Genomic DNA, 25,891 nt, shown 5'->3' on the forward strand with positions numbered 1-25,891 from the left:
CCCTTAATGTAACTTTGTCTGGTCTTTCTTCATGAGAAGATTTAGGCTGTGCATTTTGGTGGAAATATCACAAGTGATGTGTCACTTTCCATGCATGATATAAGGAGAAATGATGTTAGTTTTGGACTCTTGGTTAAGGTGGTATCTGTAGGTTTCTTCACTTTAGAGTAACTGTTCATTCCTTTGTCATTCATAAGTAATCGTGGAGAGAGAGTTTCAGACTATGAAAATGTCCTAATCTTTTCTGCCCATTAATTTTAGCATCTCTGATTGGCTGATTTTTAACTTAACCACTCCTTCTACATTTATTGCCATTTTACTAGAGGGAAGCTATTTATTCTTTCCTTTTTATTTTTACATCTCATGAATTCTTATGTTATTAAATTGGTTATAAATTACTCCATATATTTTGGTATACAACCTACCCCAAAGTTACCAAATGTGAATCCCTTAAAGCTATCTTCCATATCCTTTCCTTTAAAATAAACCTTCATATTATACTGCTTTTTTCTTGAAGAGATCTCTATCCTTTCCCACTCTATTTTTTTCCTCTATTTCTTTGCATTGATACTGAGGAAGGCTTTCTTATCTCTCCTTGCTATTCTTTGGAACTCTGCATTTAAATGGGTATATCTTTCCCTTTCTCCTCTGCCTTTCATTTCTCTTCTTTTCACAGCTGTTTGTAAGGCCTTCTCAGACAACATTTTGCATTTTTGCATTTCTTTTTCTTGGGGATAGTCTTGATCCCTGTCTCCTGTGCAATGTCACGAACTTCCATCCATAGTTCTTCAGACACTCTGTCTATCAGATCTAATTCCTTGAGTCTATTTGTCACTTCCACTTATAAGGGATTTGATTTAGGTCATACCTGAATGCTCTAGTGGTTTTCCCCACTTTCTTCTGTTTAAGTCTGAATTTGGCAATAAGGAGTTCATGATCTGAGCCACAGTCAGATCCTGGTCTTTTTTTGCTGACTGTATAGAGTTTCTCCATCTTTGACCACAAAGAATATAATCAATCTGATTTTGGTATTGACCGTCTGGTGATGCCCTGTGTAGTCTTCTTTTGTGTTGTTGGAAGAGGGTGTTTGGAATGCACTATGACCAGTGTGTTCTCTTGGCAAAATTCTATTAGCCTTTGCCCTGCCTCATTCTGTACTCCAAGGTCAAATTTGCCTGTTACTCCAGGTAACTCTTGACTTCCTACTTTTGCATTCCAGTCCCCTATAATGAAAAGGACATCTTTTTTGGGTGTTAGTTCTAGAAGGTCTTTTAGGTCTTCATAGAACCATTCAAATTCAGTTTCTTCAGCATTACTGGTCTGGGCATAGACTTGGATTACCGTGATATTGAATGGTTTTCCTTGGAAATGAACAGAGATCATTCTGTCATTTTTGAGATTGCATCCAAGTACTGCATTTGGGACTCTTTTATTGACCATGATGGCTACTCCATTTCTTCTAAGGGATTCTAGCCCACAGTAGTAGATATAATGGTCTTCTGAGTTAAATTCACCCATTTCAGTCCATTTTAGTTGGCTGATTCCCAAAATGTCGATATTCACTCTTGCCATCTCCTGTTTGAACACTTCCAATTTGCCTAGATTCATGGACCTAACATTCCAGGTTCCTATGCAGTGTTGCTCTTTATAGCATGGGACTTTACTTCCATCACCAGTCACATCCACAACTGGGTGTTGTTTTTGCTTTGGCTCCATCTCTTCATTCTTTCTGGAGTTATTTCTCCACTGATCTCCAATAGCATATTGGGTACCTACCGACCTGGGGAGTTCATCTTTCATTGTCCTATGTTTTTGCCTTTTCATACTGTTCATGGGATTCTCAAGGCAAGAATACTGAAGTGATTTGCCATTCCCTTCTCCAGTGGACCACGTTTTAACAAACTCTCCACCATGACCCATTCATCTTGGGTGGACTACAACCAGGCCACTTTCAGGACAGATCATATCAGCAGCTCTGTAGTCCTCCACTAGGATCACATCTGGATGGTTTGGACATATGACTCTTGGAAAAGCATGAAAATGGCTGGTAGACGCCATCTTCACAGCCACTGAGGCTCCAGATACAATGACAGATGCAACCGCAAATAAAGGACAGAAATGGTATGCACCTAACAGAAGCTAAAGATATTAAGAAGAGGTGGCAAGAATACACAGAAGAACTATACAAAAAAGATCTTCATGATCCAGATAATCACAATGGTGTGATCACTCACCTAGAGCCAGAAATCCTGAAATATGAAGTCAAGTGGGCCTTAGGAAGCATCACTAGGAACCAAGCTAGTGGAGGTGATGGAACCCCAGTTGAGCTTTTTCAAATCCTGAAAGATGATGCTGTGAAAGTGCTGCACTCAATATGCCAGCAAATTTGGAAAGCTCAACAGTGGCCACAGGACTAGAAAGGGTCAGTTTTCACTCCAGTCCCAAAGAAAGGCAATGCCAAAGAATGCTCAACTACTGTACATCTGCACTCATCTCACAAGCCAGCAAAGTAATGCTCAAAATTCTCCAAGCCAGGCTTCAACAGGCATTGGCAATATGTTCAAGCTGGATTTAGAAAAGGCAGAGGAACCAGAGATCAAATTGCCAACATTAGTTGGATCATCAAAAAAGCGTGAGAGTTCCAGAAAAACACCTACTTCCACTTTATTGACTCTGCCAAAGCCTTTGACTGTGTAGATCACAACAAACTGTGGAAAATTCTTCAAGAGATGGGAATATCAGACCACCTGATCTGCCTCCTGAGAAATATGTATGCAGGTCAAGAAACAGCAGTTAGAACTGGACAGTTAGAATTGATGTTTTTGAACTGTGGTGATAGAGAAGACTCGAGCGTCCCTTACGCAGCAAGGAGATCCAACCAATTCATCTTAAAGGAAATCAGTTCTGAATATTCATTGGAAGGACTGATGCTGAAGCTGAAACTCCTGTACTTTGGCCACCTGATGCAAAGAACTGACTCATTTGAAAACACCGTGTTACTGGGAATGATTGAAGGTGGGAGGAGAAGGGGATGACAGAGGATGAGATGGTTGGATGGCATCACCAACCACCAACTCAGTGGACGTGAGTTTGACTAAGATCCAGGAGTTGGTGATAGACAGGGAATCCTGGTGTGCTACAGTCCATGTGATTGCAAAGAGTCGGACACAACTGAGTGACTGAACTGAACTGATACTGCTTTTTTTTTTTAGCTCTATTAACTGGACATGGACCAACAAACTGGTTCCAAATAGAAAAAGGAGTATGTCAAGGCTACATAATGTCACCCTGCTTATCTAACTTATATGCAGAGTACATCATGAGAAACGCTGGGCTGGAAGAAGCACAAGGTGGAATCAAGATTGCTGGGAGAAATATCAATAACCTCAGATATGCAGATGACACCACCCTTATGGCAGAAAGTGAAGAGGAACTAAAAAGCCTCTTGATGAAAGTGAAAGAGGAGAGTGAAAAAGTTGGCTTAAAGTTCAACATTCAGAAAACTAAGATCATGGCATCTGGTCCCATCACTTCATGGGAAATAGATGGGGAAACAGTGGAAACAGTGCCAGACTTTATTTTTTGGGCTCCAAAATCACTGCAGATGGTGATTGCAGCCATGAAATTAAAAGATGCTTACTCCTTGGAAGAAAAGTTATGACCAACCTAGATAGCATTTTAAAAAGCAGAGACATTACTTTGTCAAAAAAGATCCATCTAGTCAAGGCTATGGTTTTTCCAGTGGTCATGTATGGATGTGAGAGTTGGACTGTGAAGAAAGCTGAGTGCTGAAAATTGATGCTTTTGAACTGTGGTGTTGGAGAAGACTCTTGAGAGTCCCTTGGACTGCAAGGAGATCCAACCAGTCCATCCTAAAGGAGATCAGTCCTGGGTGTTCATTGGAAGGACTGATGCTGAAGCTGAAACTCCAATAGTTTGGCCACCTCATGCGAAGAGTTGACTCATTGGAAAAGACCCCATGCGAAGAGTTGACTCATTGGAAAAGACCCTGACGCTGGGATGGATTGGGGGCAGGAAGAGAAGGGGACGACAGAGGATGAGATGGCTGGATGGCATCACTGACTCGATGGATATGGGTTTGGGTGAATTCCGGGAGTTGGTGATGGATAAGGAGGCCTGGTGTGCTGCGATTCATGGGGTTGCAAAGAGTCAGACAGCCTGAGCGACTGAAGAGAACTGAACTGAACGGAACTGTTTCCTGTTTTTAAATTTATTTCCATGTATATTCATGCTTACATGATTAATTGTGTATATAGGAAATGTCTCATGAAATTTCAACCTTTTACTCAAAGGCCTTCAGTGAGAATAATCTTGACTTGGTAAGAAATAATTTGCAGGTAAGACAGAACATGCTATCAGATGTCAAACACACTAATCTTCTATTGTTTGTTTTCCACCATTTTAGCTTTAATGCAGTAGCTTGCAGCAAAGCATCTGTTGTTTTTATCTTTAAGATAACTATCTTCTTATGGGATTAGGACCTCATTGGATTTTTTAATATTCTAATAACACTACATTAGTGTTTGAAACATGAATCTATACTATCCACCACAAACATTTGATTTTCAGTACCATTTTACTCTCTTTCATTGTATGAACTTGTAGATTGTATGAACTTGTAGATCTTTACTCTTTATATACTCTTTACTATTTCTTTACATTCTTTTGAAAATTTTTATTCATTTCTTTTATAGTGTATCACAAATTAGTGAATATAGTTCCCTGTACTATACAGTAGGACATCACTGTTCACAATGATAATGAAACTAGAAATAAATATATAAAACTAAAATAAAACTAATATAAAACTAAAATAAATCATAAAAAGAAAATTATAAAATTCGCAAATGGAAATTAAACAACAATGGAGATTAAACAAAAATTGATGGGTCAAGTCTAAAATCAAAAGAAAAATAAAACTTATCTTGAGATGAATGAAAATGGAAACACAACTTACCAAAATTTACTGGAGCAGCAAAGCAGTTCTAAAAGTTAGTTTATAATAATACTCCTTTATTAAGAAATAAGAAAGATCAAAAATAGGCTTTTTTTTTAATACCTCAGAGAAGTAAAAGAATTAGACCAAACACAAGCCAAAATTGCTAGAGGGAACTAAATAACAGAGATCAGAGTGGAAATAAATGAAATAGAGACTAAAAGACAATAGAAGAAAATCAATGAAATTAAAAACTGATTATGGAAAAAAATAAATAAAATACAGAAACCTTCAGCTAGACTTACTCCCAAAAAAGTGAGAAAATTCAGATGAATAAAATTATAGAGAGGATACATAGTGGATGTAAAGCAAATGCGAAAGATCATAAAAGACTTCTGTGAACAATATACAGCAACAAATTGGGCAATCTTGAAGAAATGGATAAACTTCTAGAATTATACAACCTACCAAGGCTGAATCATAAAGAAATAGAAAATCTGAACAGACCAGGTATTTTTAAGGAGATTGAAAATTAACAAAAACCTCCCAGCAATGGAAGTCCAGAACTAGACAGCTTCACTGGTAAATTCTAACAAACATTTAAAGAAGAAGAAATAATATCAATCCAATCTTCTGAAAAATAGAAGAGGCGTGAACACTTCCAAACTCATTTTTATGAAGCTAGCATTACCCTGATACCAAAGCCAGACAAGGATGCGAAAAGAAAAAAAAATTATAGGCCAATATTCCTAATAGATATAGTTGCATAAATGCTCAACAAAATATTAGCAAACTGAATTCAACAGTAAAATGAAAGGCCTCATACACCATGATCAAGTAATAATATTTCAACATATACCGATCAATGTGATACACCAGATTAAGAAAATGATGGATAAAAATCATAGTATCATCTCAATAGATGCAGAAAAAGCATCTGACAAAATTCAACATAGATTCATGAATAAAAACTCTTAACAAAGAGGGTGTACCTCAACATAATAAAGGTCCACATATGAGAAACCCACAGCTAACATCATACTCAGTGATAACAAGCTGAAAGGTTTTCCTTTAAGATTGAGAACAAGACAAGAAAATCCACTCTAGTCATTTTATTCATCATAGTATCTGATATCCTAGCCAAGGCAATTAGGCAAAAAAAGAAATGTGTGCATGCATGCTAAGTCGCTTCAGTTGTGTCCAACTCTTTGTTACCCTGTGGACTTTAGCCCGCCAGGATCCTCTTTCCATGGGATTCTCCAGGCAGGAATACTGGAATGGGTTGCCATGACTTCCTCCAGGGGAATCTTCCCAACTCAAGAACTGAACCTGCATCTCTGATGTCTCCTGCGTGGGCAGGCAGGTTCTTTTCCACTAGGGCTACCTGGAAAGCCCCCCAAAAAGAAATGAAAGTCATCAAAATAGGAATGGAAGAAGGAAAGCTCTATATATTTGCAGATGACATGATACTACACATACAACCCCAAAGACATCGCCAAAAATTCTTTAGAGTTAATAAATGAATCCAATAAAGTTGCATGATTGAAAATCACTATATAAAAATTATTTGTGTTTCTGTACACTAACAACAAAATATCAGAAAGGAATCAAGAAAAAACTCCCACTTATTCAGAAAGGATAAAATACTTAGGAATAAGTTTAACAAAGAAGGTGAAAGATCTATACACTGAAAACTGTAATATTAATGAAGTAAAGTGAAGAAGATACAAATGCAAAAATATTCCATTCTAAAGGACTGGAAAATCAATATAGTTTAAATGTCTATACTACCCAAAGATTGAACTCTGATCCACAGATTTCAATGCAATGACCATCAAAATTCCAGTGATTGTTTTTTAACAGAAATAGAAAAAAAAAATCCTATAATTTGTATGGAACCACAAAAGACTTGAATAGCAAAGCAATCTTGAGAAAAGAGAATAAAGCTGGAGGCATCACACTTCTTGATTTCAGAGAGTCCTTTGGACTGCAAGGAGATCAAACCAATCGATCCTAAAGGAAATCAACTCTGAAAATGCATTGGAAGGACTGATTCTGAAGCTGAAGTTCCAATACTTTGGCCACCTGATGCGAAGAGCCAACCCATTGGAAAAAACCCTGATCCTGGGAAAGATTGAAGGCAAGAGGAGAAAGGGACAACAGAGGATGAGATGGTTGGATGGCACCACTGACTCAATGTAGATGAACTTGGGAAAACTCCGAGAGATGATGAAGGACAGGGAGGCCTGTAGTACTTGCAGTCCATGAGGTCGCAAAGGGCAGGAACTTGGCAGTTCAACAACAACAACAAAGATATAGATCTTTTTACATAATATATGTTTGGATCAGAATTGCCATATAAAGTACCTACAATCCCAAAATTAGTGAATCCCTAAGTTAAGTTCTTACTTAAGTCTAATGTCACTTTCCATCTGATACTTAAATCCCTTGAAACTAATCACTTATTAGTGATTTTCAAAACTAGCAAATATACAGTGAAGGGACTATAGGTACAACCCATTCTAATTTTGCATTTTTCTAATATTTCCCTTAACTTATTTACTATTGGTTTTGTTTGTTTGTTTGTTGTGATTTTTTCTGTATTTATTTTTCACTAAACAAATTTTTTTTAAAAATAAAGACTTATTGAGAGAATGAACTTATTATCAAGTCAAGTCACCTCTTTGGAACTTCTCTTTTCCTTTGATAATCAAACTAAAAGACGTAAGTTGATGATTATATTTAGATGAAAAAAAAAGTGAAAGTGTTAGTTGCTCAGTCGTGTCTGACTCTTTGAGACCCTGTAGATTGTAGCCCACCGGGCTCCTCTGACCATGGAATTCTCCAGGCACAACTGCTAGAGTGGGTAACCATTCCCTTCTCCAAGGGATCTTCCCAACCCAAGGACTGAGCCTTGGTCTCCTGCATTGCAGGCAGATTCTTTACCGTCTGAGCCACCAGGGAAGCCCTTATATCTAGATATTACTAAGTAATAAAATTGTGTACCTAGAAGATGAATAGGTGTTCAACTTTAATCAACCAAATGCTAGGCTGATATTTAAATGAGTCTATTTTAATAACTTTTTATAGAAAGCAAAACAGAGGCTAATGTTGAAATCAAAGTCAAAATTACAACTTAAAGAGGGTTTGAATTGAGTAACCCCATTATATGAAAAAGAAAATTTCTCTTCTTCACAAAAAGTATTTGTTGTGGTAATGGATCAGGATTGAGATTTGGTTATAAACTCATGTTTAGTTTAAAATAAATACAAGATGATTATATATATAGAAATTAATATATTTGTTTATCCAGTAGTTGATAGACACATATGTATCTCTTGCTCTGTCAGCTAAGAGGGCTTGAAGCAGTGATACTCCAGTGACAATGGGGAACAAGGGCTCCTTGGAGAAGTGGCTGATTCTAGGGCAGGGGCAGGAAGTAAGATAATCCTGGAGCATACTGTAGTGCTAGAAATATGAAAGAGGCAAAAACAAAATGAAAACCCCACATGATGGGACACGTCAAAGGGACACACAAGCAAAATGAAAGATTGACCGGTGGTCAAAGCTGCAACAATCTGGGCAACTAAAAAACAAAATAACAACAACAGTCCTGGGCTGTAACACAAAGTATAAAATAAACATCTATAAGTCCATTCTTACAGAACTAAATGATTAAACAAATAAAGAACAGAAGAGATAAATTTCTTGTGCAGAGAGTTTTAAATAATTTTTGCAGATACTCTGATGTCGAGAAATGGAGGCAAAACCCCCATTCTTTTATGTGGACTGTACATAGCAACTTGCCTCCAAAGTATACAATATGGAAAGGAGAGAGGAAAGTATCTTTACAGTGGACGAACCTGGCAAACAATACCTAAGGCTGCTGACTGAGGTTGGCATGAAAGTGTGTGTTCAGTCACTCAGTCGTGTCTGACTCTTTGCAGCCCCATGAACCATAGCCAGCCAGGCTTCCGTCCTTGGACTTTTACAGGCAAGAATGCTGGAGTGGGCAGCTGTGTCTTGCTGCAGGGGATCTTTCTGTCCCAGGGATCAAACCCATGCCTCTTGCGTCTCCTGCTCTAGCGCCACCTGGTATCATACTGATACAATGTCAATAAGGAGACCTGGGTGTGAGGGCAAAGCATTCGGTAAAGCATTAGCATCATTTTTTGGAAATCTAAAACTCTCGTAGAAAATAAAGTTTATATTTTTAAAAGTATATGCTGAAGTATGAAAAGTCCACTTGGTTTGGACTGTACGTATAAATTCTTAGCAGTCTAAAAAGGTCAATTGAGACTTGCTAGTGAGTTTGAGCAAGCTCCAGGAGATGGTGAAGGACAGGGAAGCCTGGTGTGCCACAGTCCACAGAGTTGCAAAGAGTCAGACACAACTGAGCGACTGAACAACAACAACAAGGTCAATTGCACTGAGTTACTATTTATCATTCATTCTTTGGAGAAGGAAATGGCAACCCACTCCAGGACTCTTGCCTGGAAAATCCCATGGATGGAGGAGCCTGGTAGGTTACAGTCCATGGGGTTGCAAAGAGTCGGACATGACTGAGGGACTTCACTTTTCACTCACTTGGTTTGCAACATTTTTTTGATAAAATGATTCAAAGTCATTTAATGTTTTTACTCCCTCAGGCAAAAACTTCTCCATATGCTCTTCAATATGCTATTCTGTAATCTTTTATTGCAATATTTTTTAATAAAAATTCTTTGCAGAAACAATACATTGTGGAGTTGGGTTTTCAACTTTATTGAGTAAAGGACATTAGTTCTTCCCGTTGTAGGTTCCAATAAATCCCGCATTTAAAATATAGGTCTCATATAAATTACTTTTGTTCTGAAAAGGGAAATGTGCCTTGTGAGATAAACAAAATACAGTGCAATATGTGACAGTTGTGGATCTGGAGGGCAGAAAGTTTCTTGAAATGAGGAATTTCAAGTATAAGATTGAACAAGTTATCCCAATGATGATCAAATAATGGTAGCCAGGATGTAAGGAACATAATTCTAAGCAAAGCAAAAATCTAAGAAACTCAAAACACATCATAAATTTAAAATATTTATACATATTAGAAACAACGTCCAAATAACAAAGGTCTTCACTTTTTCATGATTTCTCAATAAGGCAGAGGAAGACAGGGCCCTTTTTACCATATTTATGTAAATAAGCATTGATTCCTTTTTCTCTATTTTGGGGACTTTTACTAAGATCAAAGACTCTTTCCTGATATTAAAATTCTGCATAACCTCAGAAAAATTCCAGAAAGAAAGTTATTTCCCCCTTTGTTCAGGACTGCATATTCTGTGATGCAAAGGGGAAGAATTCAGTTCAAAATAGGAGTTTTCTACTAAAGCATGATTATGTGACAAGTACAGAAAGCAGTCTTTAGATACTGGGTAAAGAAACTGGTACTGCTAAAAAAAAATACACCTATTTGAAATAGGACAAAAGCATGACTGTATGTCATTTCAGTATCCTGCTGAACACTGTCTGATGGGACCACCCAAGGATTATCTAATCCTCTAAGGGATAAACCTTTGTTTAACTTACTAGTTACCTTTGATTAAGACCCAGATTCTGTGAATTGTATGTCAATGATACAGATTTTTTTTTTTCCAGTAGAGGTGCAAATGTTAGAAAAGATAATACAAAAGGTTATGGTTTTATTGCCCTGTAGGATACTAATCAGTTTTATCTCTCATTGAGTACTTATTTCAGGAAGTTTTTTCTCCTGACTGACTTGATATAAATCATGTTAATCTCCTTCTCTCTAGCTCTCTTTCTCCATGTATATATTCCAAAGTTTCTTTAGGCCAGATTAACCATTCTACTGCCACCCTTATTAGGTCAAAGACATCTTTGATACATGTTTGTTCTACATCTGTGTGAGAGTCATGCTATAATTAAATATTTCAAAGTTATTTACTTTTCCAAGTGAGAACTTCCACATACTTTTCTCACCCTCTAAAACAGGTTACTGGAAAAAAAAAGATTTATGCCTAAACACACTGGTTTAGGGCTACGTCAGTGTCACTAGCATTTACCTCTTCCTTACTGTTACATATGTCCTAATTTATTTATGACAGGGGTGCAAGACAGTATTTGTGAACTAGGATCAGTGGTGACAAGACATAGATGGCTTGATTTTTGTGAAGTTGAATAGTTTGACCTTGTGATAGGTGAATGAGTTGAATATACATAAACTTTCAGAGCTTTAAGCAGTTATCAGTTGCAGAAGATGTTTTTGTTTAACATTTACACTTGAAACAAAAACTATTTCATTAATGAAAATCATATTTAATCACCTCTCATTAAGTATTATCTTCAAGGGAACAAAACAGATTTCAATCTGTGGGTTATATGAGGGGGAAAGAATGTAATCAATTAACATAATAATAATTTATTATCTTTTCTACCAGAGAGGAATAATTTATCAAGTAGTCAACTTTATAAATTGTACCTCTTGTGATACAATCATGACATGATCAAAGTACATTACATATAGACATTTGACATACATGAAACAAGGGCAGAATAACTACTATGGTGAATTTCATTAGGTAAATATGTAGGCAGATTAATAAACAACAAATCATCTGGCTACTCAGGCAGCCTAGGAATAAAATTTCATGACAGTTGTCCTTCCTGGAGATGATCATACTAAGTAAAGTAAGTCAGAAAACAATAACACTTACAAGTGGAATCTAAACAGAAACAGACTCATGGACATAGAGAACAGACTTGTGACTGACAAGGGGAGGTGGATGGGGAAGAAATGGATCGGGAGTTTGGGATTAGCAGAGGCAAGTTATTATATAAAGGGTGGATAAACAGCAAGGTCCGTGTCCATTCAAATTTATGTTTCATGACAAACACCATGTAGTCAAACATCTGATTGTTTCCCACATACTTTATGTTCAAAATATTTCATCATGGCCACCCATATTGCAGTTTTTGAAACACACATATTCAGAAAACTTGAGGGTTTACCATACTTTTACTGAAGTACTGCCTTTATTACCGAGGCAAAGCAACAAACCCCAAAGACCAAAGCTTTGGGGTTTTTCAGCTACTTTAAGAGATGTATTAATGCACAGCACTACCATTTGGGTAGTCTTCAAATATAAAGGTGACATAAATAAGCCAAGTGGAAAGACCAGCCACACTATATCAGGGACTAAGAACCTCAGTTCTGATAACATTCACACTACGGTAAGACATGATACAATAATGAAGAAATCACCTCAGACTGCTTTCCTCCAATCAGAGGGCTGGACTGACTTTGAGAAAATTGTCTAAGTTCTTTCTCTTCCATTTCATAATTTATTGTCTTCTCTAAATTTTTCCATCAAGAAAAATAAATTCAAAGTAAAATTCTTATGTTTGTGAACACATGAAAAAGAATCTGAAATTTAAAGAGATATTTCTACAACAGGGGAACAAAGAAATAGTTGTCATAACTATATAGAATTTTACATTCAATCTGAAAAACTAATATGTTCTTTATATAATACAACTATGAATTTTTGATACTGGAAAAATGTTCAGTTTATTGTAACAATACTTGCATCTGTGCCAAGTAAGACAAAACTATGAATATCACTTAAACTTGGACATTAGGAAGTATTTTAGATAAACTGACTAAAAATTTAATTATATTAAATGCTGAGGATTATAAAAAGCTTTTAAAAATAAATTGATTGCTATTTATTTACCTGAGAACAATATAGATACAAACTAGCATGAATTATTATAGCATTCACTTTTGAGTACAACTGATGAAATCAATAGTAAAACCTACATAACTGAAATGGTCAACTTTGAAAAATTAAAACTTGTTTGCCAATGTGGATTCTATCAGCTTTTCTTTTCCAATTCTCTAATTTTTTTTTCCTATCAAAAAAATTTCCCACATGTATTATCTTTAGAATCATTAATATCCAAGTCAGGTCAATGTAGTCTAATTAAATAATTTGGCACCTCAGGTAAGGAAAAAAAATGCAAATCATTTCCAGAAGAATTAAAACCTGGTTCTTTCTATTATTGTTGTTATTTCAGTTCTTCCCAGAGACCCTCTCAAATTTAGCTGGAGACAGCTTCTATGGTAACTGAAGAATATGCTCTGATGAGTCTTGAAACAGACAACTAAGAATCTTTGCTTCTTAGAAGTGGGCAGAAATTTACCTCTCTGATGCTCAATGGGAGACCTTGGAATCTGTTTTGGTTTCAGGCAAAAACTGGGGGAAAAAAGCCAGTTTGGTCAAATATACAAAGTCTGAAATGTAGGTATCAGTAAAGTTGAGGTTGGCATAGGATGCTGAGAAACATCCCAGCTTTTAGCCTTTCCATATTTTTTCCAAAAAAATTAATAAATAAATATCTTGTACTACCATGAAGAACTTTAAAAATTAATTTTCTTGATCTAAGCAAATATATCACTTTCTATTCTCACTGCTGGTTCTTAATTACTTCCTATGGAATCTAAAATGCAAAGTTATGACACTGAAAAAAATCAAAATGGTCTTTAATTTTTTATGTTTTGGTAGAGAAAAATTGGGGATGGATTAGTGGGAATGTACAAGTTGGTACATGAAGGAATGAAACACTTTACTGAGTTGAAAAACACAAACATTCAAAATCTAACAAAATCCCCATGAATGTAAAAAAAAAAGAATTGGTATTACTCAAGAACAAATCATGACCCTACTTGAAAATATCTCTGCATAAACTTCTATGGAAAATGATAATACAAGCAGATAAATCTACCACAATCTCAAACCAAAATCAACAGAAAGACACTCAACTCCCCCAAGGGGAATCTGTTTCTCTTCGTTATGACATTGGTTACTAAGGTAGTGATTATGTTTGAGAGGCTCCCGGCTACAAAACCATTCTTTTGAAGACCTTCAGTGGAATCTAATCAGACTTAAATGGAAATTTCTCTGGTTGCAAAGCAAAGGCAAAAGCCAAGGTAATTATTGAAAATTTCGGCTTAAAGCTGCTGTTACCTCGGCTCTTCAGAACAAAAGGTTAGAAGATGTCTATCTGGTATCATTTAGAACCCTGTGACCTAGGCTTTGCCGCTGGCAGGATAACCAGTAGGTCGCATGAATATTTATGTGATGTGGAAGATAGGACTGCTGGTGTTGGGACTCACAGCACGCAAAGCACAAGCTGGATTTAAGCTCTCCCTCACTCTTCATCCAGGGGCATTTGTGCAGTATGTAAGCTGCTCAACCGCACTCATCAGCCCTTGCACTGGATCTTCAGTATGCAGCGATGGGCAGAACAGGCCACCAATACCGACAGAAAACAAGAACTGGAATCTGGCTATTAAAGGACTATCATCATTAAAGGACAAATATCATAGCATATCGCTTATATGTGGAAGCTAAAAAATGAATGATACAAATAAACTAATTTACAAAAGAGAAACAGACTCACAGACTTAGAGAATAAACACAGTTCCTAGAGTGGCAGGAGGGATAGACAGGGAGTTTGGGATTCACTACTATCTACTATCTTTAGAATTGACAACCAATAAGGACCTACTATATATAGCCCAGAAAACTCTATACTCAATATTCTATAATAACCTAACTGGGAAAAGAACTTGAAAAAGAATAGATAGATGTTTATGTTTAACTGGACCACTTTGCTGTATACCTGAAACTAATGACATTATTAATCAACTATAATATAAAAAATTTTTTAAATACCATAAAAATAAAAAACAAAACTGCAATGACTTTGAAAAACTATCTTTTAGGGAAATAGGACTAATTTTTCAACATTTTTCTTTCTGATTCATGCAATGTCATATAAGCATAGCTTTCCTCAAAACTTAAAATATTATATATTTATCAAAATAAATATTAAAATTTTAAAGGATCACCAAAAAATAAAGTACTATTCATAGTTAAACTAATTTGGAATGCTGCCGTCTAGTCAAGGCTATGGTTTTTCCAGTGGCATGTATGGATGTGAGAGTTGGACTGTGAAGAAAGCTGAGCCCCGAAAAATTGATGCTTTTGAACTGTGGTGTTGGAGAAGACTCTTGAGAGTCCCTTGGACTGCAAGGAGATCCAACCAGTCCATCCTAAAGGAGATCAGTCCTGGGTGTTCATTGGAAGGACTGATGCTGAAGCTGAAACTCCAATACTTTGGCCACCTGATGCGAAGAGTTGACTCATTGGAAAAGACCCTGATGCTGGGAGGGATTGGGGGCAGGAGGAGAAGGGGATGACAGAGAATGAGATGACTGGATGGCATCACCGACTTGATGGACATGAATTTGAGTAAACTCCGGGAGTTGGTGATGGACAGGGAGGCCTGGCGTGCTGCGATTCATGGGGTCGCAAAGAGTCTGATTCATGGGGTCACACGACTGAGCGACTGAACTGAACTGAACTGAAGATGGAAGCTAAGTACTACAGAAGGACTCTTAGTACATAACAATTCCTTCAAACCTCTACACTACGAGACTTTTACCAAACCACTCAGGGCTTTGGGTTGGCAGCCTAAGGCCACAGCCCTGGGATGACCCAGCCCTTCTTTGAGTTCCTGCCTGAAAAAGCCCAAGGCTATCAAAAGAATTTCAAGTTTAAAATGTAAACTTTAGAAAGGAAAGGACCTCTGTCTCCCAGCCTCTGGGGGACGGTATAATCCTAACTTCAAACACTACTAGCTAGGAGAGACAGCTCGCCTAATTGCTTGTCTACTGATGGACCTTCTTCCCCAAGTTTTCATAACTTCCCACTCCCCTGACACAGTTTGAGCTCTCTCCTTCCCTAATCCCTCATTCTCCCTTTATTTTTATTTTTTTTAAATTTTTTTCCATTTATTTTTATTAGTTGGAGGCTAATTACTTTATAATATTGTAGTGGTTTTTGCCGTACATTGACATGAATCAGCCCTTTAAAACACACAGTCACTTTTGCACAAATTGGAATGAAGCTCAGCCCTTTCCCCTATCATCAGTAGTTACTGAATAGAATCTGTTTTCACCACTTTAATGTTTGGCTCTATCTTTGACAGATCCAAAGAAAATATTCCGGTGTGGGAAAATGTATTCCAAAATGGCAATATAATACAGAATAAATATGTTCTGGTAGTATATTTGATTAATTAAATTGAGAGTATGTGATATAAAGCCTGCACATTGGTCCAGATGGTAATATAATACCTAAGAAAAAAGGAGACATTCATTGGGCAGAGGAAGAAAGCAGTATAGAAGGAGAGGAAATTTATCTGGGCTTTATGAGTTTGGATTTGAACAAGGGAAATAAAGAGAATTGAATTTAGCATTGACATAGGTTCATATTATTTCAGAAGATGTAAGCATTATCATAACCATACCAATAAATTCCAAGATCCACAAAGGGAGAGATCTTGTCTGATTTTTTTTCCTATCTGGATTGTATGGGAGTTACAAATAAATGAGGTATCATTTTAAAAACCTATATATTTGTCTATTTATTTGGCTGCATTGGGTCTTCGTTGCCTTGCAGCACACAGGACCTTCATTACAGCATCTGTTGAGGTCACATAGGATCTTTTGTTCTGGCAGGACGTGGGCTAAGTTGCCTGTGGTATGTGGGATCTTAGTTTCTTGACCTGGGATCAAAACTGTGTCTCCTGCCCAGGAAGGTGGATTCTTAACTGGGCCACTAGGGAAGTCCCTGAGGTACCATTTAAAGAGAAACTAAGTATATAAACTGAAAGGAAGCTAATACTAACAATCAGAAATGAAATAAGAGACATTACAACTGATACCACAGAAGTAAAAAGAACCATGAGATTAGTATGATCAACGATACACCAACAAATAGGACAGCCTGGAAGAAATGGGTAGTTCCTAGAAATATACAACCTACCAAGACTGAATCATGAAAAATATAGTCAGAAGAAACACATAGCTACTGTGGAGATGGAATAAATAATTAAAACCTCCCATCAAAGAAAGGTTTGCGACTAGATGGCTTCACTGGTGAATTCTACCAAATATGTAAAGTATCAGCTCCAATCCTTATCAGACTGGTCTAAAAAACTGAAGGAGAGAGAACACTTTCAAACTCATTGTTTGAAGCTAGCATTACCCTAATGCCAAAGCCAGAAAAAGACACCACCAAAAAAGAAAACTACAGGTCAATACCCCTGGTGGATTTAGATGCCAAAATTCTTAACAAAATACTGCAAGCCAAATATACTAGCAAACCAAATTTAACAGCGCATTAAGAACATCATACACTGTGATCAAATAGGCTTAACACTGAGATGCAAGGATGATTCAACGTATGAAAATCAATTAACGTGATACGTTACATAAACAAAACAAAATGTAAAACCACATGTCCATCTCAATAAATGCAGAAAAAGCATTTGACAAAATTCTGTGCTCTTTCATGATAAAAGCTCTCAACAAACTTGAAACATACCTCAGCAAAAGAAGGGCATATGTGAAAATCCACAGTTGACATTTTAATCAATGGTAAAAAACTTAAGACCTTTCCTCTAGTATTATGAACAAGGCAAAGATGTCCTTCCTATTTTTATTCAATATAGTACCAGAAGTCCTGGTCAGTGCAGTTAGAGAAAGAGAGAGCAAGAAGGAACAGGTATCAAAATTGGGAAGACAGAAGTAAAATTGTCCCTGTTTGCAGGCATGATCTTATATATATAGAAAATCCTAAAGGCTTCATCACAACATTGTTAGAAGTAATACATTCAATAATGTTGAAGAATACAAAGTCAGCAGGCAAAAATCAGTTGTGTTTCTGTACACTAACAGTTAACTATCTGAAAGGAAAATTAGGAAAACAATATCATTTACACTAGCACCAAAAAATAAAATACTTAGGAATAAACCTATGGAGGTGAAAAATTTGTGTTCAGAAAACTACAAAACATTGATGAAATAAACATGGGGCTAAAAAACTCACAGCGGAAATTAGAAAACAGAACTAAGGAAAATGAAAAGAGAATATAATAAAATTTGTGGGATGCAACTAAAGAAATTATTTGGAGGAAAATTTATAGCTTTAAGATCTTACATGAGAAAGAAAAGTCTAATATCTGTTATCCAGGATTCTCCATTAAGAAGCTATAAAAAAAGAAGCAGTCTTAAGCATAATATAAGTTAAAAATTATAATAATAGCATAAACCAGTAAAATTAAACAAAGAAACATAAAATAGAGAAAATTAACAAAACAAAAAAGTTGTTTCTGAAGGGTAATAAAATTGCTAAAACTCTAGCTGAATTGAACAATAGCCAAAGAAAAAGATAACTCAGTTTCTTGATATCAGGAATAAAAAAAGAGAAATGGCTAAAGATAGCAAAGTCATGAAAACCTTACTTTAAAAATATATACCAATAATGTCAATAACCTAGATGAAATGAACAAGTTCTTGAAAAACATAATTTACAAATATATTCAAGAAGAAATAGAAAAGCCAAATTGGTTGAGGTGTATTTTTTTTTTAGAAGAAACAAATTTACAGACTCCTGAACCAAATAGTCAGAAAGCCCTATATTTATTAAAGAAATTAAATTTCTGATTAAATATCCTTTCTAAAGAAAACTACACATGTGCCATAAGTCAAGAAAAGGGAACAAAATGGTATATAGATAGGTAATAAAGAAGTAAACTTTCTTCATTCACAGATAACATGATCATCTATATAGAAAATAGTAAGAAATCTACATGAAACTACCAGAGCTAATAAGCGAAATAAGCAAAGTAGTATGACCCAAGTCAAGATGCAGCAATCATATTTCTCTGTACTAGCAATAAATAAATGAAAAATGAAATAAAATTTATAAAACTATCAAGTCCAACTCTTCTGACCCCATGGACTGTAGCCCACCAGTCTCCTCTGTCCATGGAGTTCTTCAGGCATATTGGGTAGCCATTCCCTTCTCCAGGGCATCTTCCTGACCCAGGTTTCAAACTTTCCTGCATAGCAGGCACAGTCTTTACTATCTGAGCCACCAGAGAAGTCCTACATCATTTACAATACCATCTAAAAATATGAAATAAGTAGGAATAAATTTAGCCAAATAATGAAAGGAAGTATAACTGAAAACTAATAAACATTGGTGAGAAAAATCAAAGGGAACTAAAATACACATATATTTGTTAATGGATTGGAAGACTAAATATTTGGATTTAGATTTCGGCAAATTAATAAACAGATGTGATGTAATCCCAATGAGAAACACAGCAAGAGTTTTTATAGAAATTGCTAAGATGACTTTAACATGTATATAAAAAAGCAAAAGACCTAGAAGAGCTAAAATAAAAATCGCAAAGTTGGAGAAATTGAACTGCCACATATAAGACATATATAAACTATAGTACATGGGCATATATAGACAGACAAAAGAACTGATAGAGAATCCAAAAACTAACCCATGTGTCCATGGTCCTTTGATTATTACAAAGGTACCAAGATAATTCAGAGGTAAAGAATATTGTTTACAAAAATGGTGCCAGGACAACTAGATTTCATTATTTTCTAAAATGAAGTTATCCATACTTTACAACATATACAAAAATTAACTTGAGATAGATGTTAGACCGGACTTCCCAGGTGGTGCTAATGGTAAAGAAACTGCTGGCCAAGGCAGGAGATGTTAGATACCTGAATTCAATCCCTGGGTTGGGAAGATTCCCTGGAGGAGGGCATGGTAACCCACTCCAGTATTCTTGCCTGGAAAACCTCATGGACAGAGGAGCCTGTGGGCTACAGTCCATGGGGTTGTAAAGAGCCGTACGCAACTAAAGCGACTGATCACATAGACCGTAGATCATAAACCTAACCATAAAATCTAAATTACAAATTTTAGAAGAAAATCTCAGTGACCTTGCTATTTGTTTCAACAGAACACAAAAAAGCATGACTATAAAAGGAAAAATTGATAAGTATACTTCATAAAATTACAAATGTCTGCTTGCCAATAACTGTGAAGGATCTCACATTTTACCCAATTTGCAAACGAATGTGTTAGCCTGCCATAGTTTCATATATGCTATCATCCAAGACTCCTCGGTCAAAGCAAGCTTTATTACTCAAGGCATAGTAAGTAGTGTGACTATTAGCATCTTTCCACCATTTTCTTTGTTCCCAAAATCCCACAGGGATGAGGCAGATGGGCCCAGATAGATATTTGAACATGCAGTCAATTGCAAGATAGAGGGGCATTCTTGCTTGCATGCTCAGTCATGTTGGACTCTTTGCGACCGATGGACTATAACCGGCCAGGCTCCTCTGTCCATGGAATTTTCCAGGAAAGAATACTGGAATAGGTTGCCATTTCCTCCCCCAGGGGATCTTCCCAACCAAGGATCAAATCCTCATCTCCTATACTGATAGGTGGATTCTTTACCACTGAGCCAAAGCGCGTTACAGAGGCGGGAACTCAATTTTCTATGATGTGCAATGTGCTATGGCGGCCCTTTGCTCTAGAAGGAGACATTACATTTATTATACTGGACAGTTGATGTGCCTGCCTTTTGCTCTGTAGGGAGATAACATCTGTTGCTTCCAAAGCTACTTGCTATACAAGCATCCATTAAAAGATAGTCTAGAAAAAACTTCAGGTAGTAACTTACCCACAATAAATGAAGAAACACGAGAAACCTATGAAGAACTGTCTCCCTAAACTGTTCTTGCAAAGGCACTGTTAAGTACATGAAAAAGGAAAGGCACAGAAAAGAAAATACTTACAACACATTTTTGTGACACAGAATATATAAATAAGTTCTACTAATTGATAAAAATACAAACAACCCAAATTAAAGAATAAGCAGAAGATTTAAGTAGGTATTTCACCAAAGATGTCTGAATGGCCATCAAGTATATGAGAAGACATTCAATATCCTTAGTCATTATAGAAATGCAAATTAAAACCACAATTTGATAGTACTACATATTCATTAGAATGGCTGAAATACTGCTGGTGGGGGATGCATAACAGTAGACCCATTTTGTAAATGTGCTTGGTAATTCTAATAATATTAAAAATACACCTACCCCGTGACCCACCAATTTTAATGTTAGGTATGTAGCAAAAAGAATTGACCTGCCCAATAAAAGAAATACAAGAATAAGAATAAGACATATGAAAACAGAAATACTTACAATACTAGCCCAAATTTGGAAACATCCCCAATGTAAATGAAAAACTGTGATATATTCATACATGGAATACTATGTGGCAGTTAAAACAAATAATACAAGTACTTCCAAGGTATGCAGCTATACAGATGAACTGCAGAAACATTATATTGAACAAAAGAAACCAGATACAAAAGACCATGTACTGTATGATTCCATCTTACTAATTTATTAGAAGAGACAGAATTAATCTGTAATGGCAAAAAGGAGATCAGTGGATGCTTTGGGATTCAGGATAAAGCTCAACTTCAAAGAGCTCCAAGGATCCTTTTAGAGTAATTAAAACTTTCTGCATCTTTGATTATAGTGGTGTTTACTCAGCTATATACATTTGTCAAAACTCATTAAACTGTACACTTAAAATGTGTATTCCATCGCATATAAATTATCCCTGTGCATGCATGCTAAGTTGCTTCAGTCATGTCCAATTCTTTGTGACCCCCCAGACTGAAGCCCACCAGGCTCCTCTGTCCATGGGTTTCTCCAGGCAAGAATACTGGAGTGGATTGCCATGAGCTCCTCCAGGGGATTTTCCCAACTCAGGGATCGAACCCTTGTTTCAAGCATTTCCTGCATTGGCAGGTGGAATTCTTTACCACTAGTGCCACCTGGGAAGCCCATAAATTATGCCTACTAAATAAACTAAATAAAATTAAGTTTATTGAGGGTATGATCCAGTTACATGAAAGATGACTTGAAAGAACAAACTCACAGGTAAAGACATTTTGAACAACAAAAAAAATGTGGTGTTAGATTTGAATACGGTGAAATATGTGTAAATATAACCATTCAGTATAGATGATTATTCTAGATTCTATGAAAAACAAAACGCCATTTTTTATCATCAATGTAAAAAAGATATTAGTAATTTTAAGACAATTCAGTAAGGTGGCAGAGCACAAAGTTAATATTCAAATCTTAATTGCTTTGCTATTCATAGTTTTAAAATGTAATAGTGAATATTCCACTCAAAGTAACACCACAGGCAAAAAATCTCGGGACTATACTTGAATGGAAATATAAAAGACTCACATAAAAATATTTCATAATTCTGCTGTGGAACATGATATATTTGAAGAATACGGCTGTCTTGGTTGACTGGTGCTGCATAACAAACCACTCTGAAACTAGCTGGCTTAAAATATGTACTTATTTGTAGATTTCCTGGGGTTTAGAAGGCAATGGCAACCCACTCCGGTACTCTTGCCTGGAAAACCCCATGGATGGGGGAGCCTATTAGGCTGTGGTCCATGGGGTCACGAAGAGTCGGACACAACCGAGTGACTCTTCACTTTTCACTTTCATGCATTGGAGAAGGAAATGGCAACCCACTCCAGTGTTCTTGCCTGGAGACTCCCAGGGACAGGGGAGCCTGGTGGGCTGCCGTCTATGGGGTCGCACAGAGTCAGACATGACTGGAGTGACTTAGCAGCAGTAGCAGTAGCAGCTAGCCTGAGAGGAGCTTGCTGGGCAGTTCTGTGTGTCCCTAGAATTCTTCTAGCTGGTGAGGGTACCTCTTCATGTTGTAGCAGCTGGGTTGGATCTGCTCTACACATCACTAACCCTCCTGTTGGGATGCTAGCAGGTGGATAATGTTCTCCTAATGCCAGTCGTAAAGGTAGTTATATGACTCAAGAGCATATCAAATTTTGTTTATGTTACTTCTTAAGGTATTTTTAGCCAAAGCAAGTCTGCATGTTCATGGCCAAAGTCAATGGGCAGGAGAAAGCACGTCTATGGAGGAATGGATGGCACTGCAATGTCACATGGAAAGGTTGTTTTATGGGCTGGATGTGCCCCCCACCCCCAAATTCATATGTTGAAACCCTAACTCCCAATGCAATGGTAGGGGGGTGAGGATGTGGGGATTAGGGAGGTAATCATATTTAGATATGGCCATGAGGGTGAAGACTCTTGAAAGTCCCTTGGACAGCAAGGTGATCAGACCAGTCAATCCTAAAGGAAAGCAATCCTGAATATTCATTGGAAGGACTGATTCTAAAGTTAAAGCTCCAAATCTTTGGTGACCTGATGTGAAGAACCGGCTCACTGGAAAAGACCCTGATGCTGGGAAAGACTGAGGCAGGAGGAGAAGGGGATGACGGGGGATGAGATGGTTGGATGGCATCACTGACTCAATGGACATGAGTTTGTACAAACTCTGGGAGATAGTGAAGGACAGAGAAGCCTAGTGTGCTGCAGTCCATGGGTCGCAAAGAGTTGGACACAACTTTGTGACTGAACATCAATGAGGGTGGGGCCCCTATGATGGGGTTTGTGCCTTTATAAGCAGAGGAATAGACATCAGCTTTTCTCTCCAGCATCCAGCAAAAAGGCAGCTTCCTGCCAGCCAGGAAGAGAGCCTTTATGAGAACCTAATCTGCTAGCATCTTGGACTTTCCTGCCTCCGGAACAGTAAGAAATAAACATCTATTGTTTAAACCACATGGTCCCTAGTATTTATTAAAGCAGCCCAGTCAGGTTGTCATTAAAGGGATAGGTGAAGAATTGGACTAAACCAAAATCATACCTGGATTTTGGATAGAGTCAGTGATTATGGTGATTTTTAAACATATACCCAAATTCTTTGCCAAAAATGAATTCTTTGACTTCTCCCATGAAGAGGATCCTGTGATTCTTCCACTTGACCCAGGAGAGCCATTGTCTGTGAATAGAATGTGTCAGGAAAGATGCTACATGACTTCTGAGGCTTTGTTAGCAAAGGCTGTGCTTTTAAAAAATGCCTCAGTACTTCAGAATGATTGCTATTGTGTTAAATAAATTTGTTACTTTGCATAATGTGTTAGTACACGTGTTTTCCTTAGCATGATTAAAATGTATCCAATAATTAACACCTACATTTGTGCTTACCTTTACATTTCAAAAATTGTTTTATATAAAACCCATAAGCAAACGTAAAAATAGACTTTTAGATTTGCTTCCAGCATTCAGCTTTCAAACCATATGAGTCACAATAATTAAGAATACAAATAAAACAAATGTATAAGACCAATTTCTCCTGATTGTTCGATGAAGTCACAAGGAGCTGACTGGTGGCTACATTGTTGGTATAAGGTCAAGCTAGGAGTAGATGAACTTAAGAAAGCTAAGCCCAACCAAGTCCCAGTAATAAAGCTCACGAGGCAAGTTTGTGACATCATAGAGTCCTGAAGGTGGAGTCTGTGTGAGAGCCATGAAGCTGAAGTGGTCCTGTCCTAGACTGAAGCCCACTCAAAGCCTTTCATCTTCACTGTCTTAAGAAAAAACGTATATTAAGGTCTTGATATGAAGCCAGTCTACTCACACTGAAAAGATGGATTCACAGCATAAGGCACCAACTTGTGGGAACATGTACGAGATCAAAGGAGGTAAATATTGTTAAATGGTGTCTATATGTTGTACAGAATTAAGGCAGCCGCAAGCAGAGCATCCAAAATCAAACTGATGGAGAAAACACATAAGCAAACCTGGAAATAAAGCTGCTTGGCAATAGAATGTGGGGAGGATGGGTAGGAACTGGCAACAGCAACTAAATTTGCAAGAATCATAATCAACTTATTGGATTTTTTTTTAAACCAGGACCAAGACGTGTTGTCCATGAAATGGAGAGCACAAATACGCAAGTGTTGAGGGTAAAGACTATAGCTTCCCAGGAGAAGAGCATCACCTGTCCAGTCTTCCTGTTGCTCTAAAACACAACATGAGACTGTATCTATCTTATGGTTTCTCTCTCAGTTCAAGCTGTTCTTCCAATCTGAAATAACTTCTTCCTCTTGCCACTATAAAGACATCCGCCACCTGAATGTCTGGTGTAAACCTCCTTGACTGAGCTCTGCTCAATTTCATCAAAGTCTCACTTGCTTTAATACTTTCCATGAATTAGCATCCATTTTGTTGTTACTTTGTAAGTATGGTCAACAGTTATTAATATGTGGGTTCTGTGATTTTGACTAGATTCTAAACTCTGACTTTTTGGATGTTTTATTCAGATGAGCACCCAATTTTTCCCAACCTTATTGAGATATAATTGACATACTGTTGTGTAAATTTAAGGTGTGTTGATTTGACACAACTCTAGATTGCAGTATGATTGAAACTGTAACATTAGCCAATGCCTCCATCACATCACACAATCAATGCTAATTGTTCACTAGAACAATTAAGATCTAGTCTCTTAGCAACTTCAAGGAATAAAACAGTATTGTTGACTATACTCACAATGCTGTGCATTAGATCTCCAGGACTTATTCATCTTATAACTGAAAGTGTGTAACCTCTGACCATCATCTCCATAATTTCTCTGTCCCTGGTTCCTGTAACCACCATCCCACTCTCTGTTTGTATAACTTTTTAAAATTCCACAGATAAGTGATATCATATTTAATTTATCTTTCTCTGACTTATCTCACTTAGCACAATGCCCTCAAGGTCGATCCATGTTGACTCAAGAGGCAGGATTTCCTTCTTTCTCATGTTGTTGTTGTTGGGTCCCTCAGTTGTGTCCAACTCTCTGCGACCCCGTGGACTGCAGCTCCCCAGGCTTCCCTGTCCTTCACTGTCATCTTCCAGAGCTTGCTCAAACTCATGTCCATTGAGCTGGTGATGCCACTCAGTGATCTCATCCTCAGTCTTCCCCTTTTCCTCCTGACCCCAATCTCTCCCAGCATCAGGGTCTTTTCCAATGAGCCAGTTCTTCACATCAGGTGGCCAAAGTATTGGAGCTTCAGCTTCATCATCAG

The 25,891-nt window shown here is 37.1% G+C and overlaps 1 long non-coding RNA gene across 1 annotated transcript; it reads left to right on the plus strand.

Moving 5' to 3' along the window:
• Positions 1–1,664: 1,664 nt before the first annotated feature.
• LOC122437763 lies at positions 1,665–25,891 on the plus strand. Its single transcript, XR_006268396.1, has 4 exons — positions 1,665–1,675; positions 6,152–6,153; positions 15,086–15,091; positions 25,722–25,891. It is a non-coding gene; the product is annotated as an uncharacterized LOC122437763 (long non-coding RNA).

The sequence above is a fragment of the Cervus canadensis genome, chromosome 3 (genome assembly GCF_019320065.1).
Source record: "Cervus canadensis isolate Bull #8, Minnesota chromosome 3, ASM1932006v1, whole genome shotgun sequence".
Lineage (NCBI taxonomy): Eukaryota > Metazoa > Chordata > Mammalia > Artiodactyla > Cervidae > Cervus > Cervus canadensis.